We start from the raw sequence: 2,749 nt of genomic DNA, 5'->3' as shown, positions 1-2,749 counted from the left end.
CCTTGGAAATTTTTTCACATCTGTAAAAACCTTAGTTTTTTGGAGTACATTTTGTAGTTTCTGAAAAAGACTACAGCACATAAAATGAGTGCCGTTATCTAAAAATGGAATAAGAAAAAGTGTTGAACTTTTACTACAGAGCTGGCTAAAGGCGAAAGTCTGAAAAGTGCCCATTGTAGAACACTCTCTCCTGTTCACACCTCCATAAAATTCCGTGATGTGTGCCCGATGGTCATTAATGACAACAACTTTATTTTTCTACTGTGCCTTATATTTGTATCCTTCTATCTGTGCAACTCTCAATCGAGACTGGAAAAACTGATTCATAACTCCGCAAGTCCTTCAAAATGTAGTATTGCTGTTGAAACTTCCTGGCAGATTAAAACTGTGTGCTGGACCGAGACTCGAACTCGGGACCTTTGCCTTTCGCGTGCAAGTGCTCTACCAACTGAGCTACGACTCACGCAATATCCTTTCTTTCAGGAGTTCTAGTTCTGCTAGGTTCGCAGGAGAGCTTCTGTAAAGTTTGGAAGGTAGAAGACGAGGTACTGGCAGAAGTAAAGCTTCAAATGGTTCAAATGGCTCTGAGCACTATGGGACTTAACTTCTGTGGTCATCAGTCCCCTAGAACTTAGAACTGCTTAAACCTAACTAACCTAAGGACATCACACACATCCATGCCTGAGGCAGGATTCGAACCTGCGACCGTAGCAGTGGCGCGGTTCCGGACTGAGCGCCTTAACCGCGAGACCTCCGCGGCCGGCAGAAGTAAAGCTGTGTTGACGGGGCGTGAATCGTGCTTGGGTAGCTCAGTCCGTACTCGCTTCGGCGGTACATATACTAAAATTGGAACGATACAGAGAAGATTAGCATGGCCCCTGGGCAAGGATGACACGCAAAATCGTGAAACGTTCCACATTTAATTGAAAAAAAAAGTTTCATATCAGCGCACACTCCGCTTCAGAGTGAAAATCTCATTCAGTATTGCTGTTGTCATTACTCTTCTATTGTTCAACTAAAGAAGGCTTTCGGGCTATTTCGAACTGCGTAGAAATTTATATTCCATTCTCACTAAAAATATTTTTAGTATTTATTCTGGTAAATTATTTCATGATTAGTTAAACTAATTAAAAGGTGGTGAGCAGCCAGCAGAAATTACGTTCTTTAATAAAAGCAAACCTTTTCGCTGAACAACAAACAAAATATTCACTACCATAATATCAAAAATGGTTCAAATGGCTCTGAGCACTATGGGACTCAACTTCTGAGGTCATTAGTCCCCATGAACTTAGAACTAGTTAAACCTAACTAACCTAAGGACATCACACACATCCATGCCCGAGGCAGGATTGGAATCTGCGGCCGTAGCGGTCTCGCGGTTCCAGACTGCAGCGCCTAGAACCGCACGGCCACTTCGGCAGGCACCATAATATCAAAACACAACAGAAAATCACGAACAAAATTGTAGACATCGGTCTAAAGAACTTCCGGTTACCATTAAAATCTCTTACAGAGTATAACGAGGCAACAGTTTCACCTATTGTCACGTTACAGAGTCAACACATGGTGCGTGAACTGACACCAACAAAAGCCATGGAGGACATACGTAGGATGCAAAGACGACTGTTGTTGCGTCTTAAACTACAGGGTATCGGTGGAAGCCTGTATTATCCAATACAGAAATTAAGGAGCGCTTGGCAAGCCAGAATACATGGGACAACCTAAGTAAGTGAAGATTAGTGCTCCAATTCCTAAAGCGCTCGGTAGAAAGGAAAATCTTCGCATAAATGAACTCGACGAATGTTGTATACACTTCCACTGCATTAGGTCTACAACTTTTCTTCCGCCGTTTTTTCTCGAAGTTTATTATGAAAAATTTACAAAACATTTACGATTTAAAGTTTTGGCCATTTCTGACCACTGCCTTCTTCCATCTTTCGGGCAGCATTCGAATCTCTCGGCTATAGAAGTGGGCGTCTTTTGAGAAGATCCATGAATCGATCCAGTGACAGGAAGTGCTGGTCAGCCACACTGTGGTAGTTTGAGGGAAAAATGTTTGGAGAATCCAACAGGTGGTTTGGGACTTCCCACTACACCGTTTCCAAGTGTATACATTAAAGTTTTTGCAATTGCAAATATGGCCAAACATCAGCAGTTTAATGGAATGACGACAATGAAAATTTGTTCCAGACCGGGACTCGAACCAGGATTTACCGCTTATCGCTAGCGGTCGCCTTACCATTAGGCCATCCGTGCACATCTCACGAGCAGACCCAAACTTCCATATGTCATTAACCATGCGTCTGCAACCTGTACTCGTACGTCCATTATATATATTCCGGAACAGGTGAAACATTTTACTTGAAGTCGCATGCCCGGTGTCAGCGGATAGATATGATACTGCAGTCCCTGTGTTATTCCGAAATACTACACAAAGTTCCTTTGGACATGCAGAAGCAAAGCTGTAGACGTAATATTTTTAGAGTACAAAGAGAACAGACATAGCATTCTCGGACTGTAGGGGATTCAGTGCGTCACAGCACAGAAGATGAGGGTGCATTCACGGCCAAATGACAGATAACGAAAGAAAGAAATATCTTCCAGGGTTGTACTGTACATATAATAAGAATATGTGCACTGTGGAGAGAGTTAAATTAGCTCGTGACTGTTCAAGTCCATGATACAAAGGGGAGGGAGAAGGAGGATGAGGGAAGAGGGAGAGAGAGAGAGAGAGAGAGAGAGAGAGAGA

General features: G+C 42.9%; 1 non-coding gene across 1 annotated transcript; it reads left to right on the top strand.

The window, feature by feature from the left end:
* The first annotated feature begins 816 nt into the window (after window positions 1-816).
* Window positions 817-923, top strand: LOC124723907. Its single transcript, XR_007006568.1, has one exon. It is a non-coding gene; the product is annotated as a U6 spliceosomal RNA (small nuclear RNA).
* The last annotated feature ends 1,826 nt before the right edge of the window (window positions 924-2,749 follow it).

Source organism: Schistocerca piceifrons, chromosome X (genome assembly GCF_021461385.2).
Source record: "Schistocerca piceifrons isolate TAMUIC-IGC-003096 chromosome X, iqSchPice1.1, whole genome shotgun sequence".
NCBI classification, from domain to species: domain Eukaryota; kingdom Metazoa; phylum Arthropoda; class Insecta; order Orthoptera; family Acrididae; genus Schistocerca; species Schistocerca piceifrons.
This window is presented reverse-complemented; position numbering and strand designations above follow the sequence as displayed.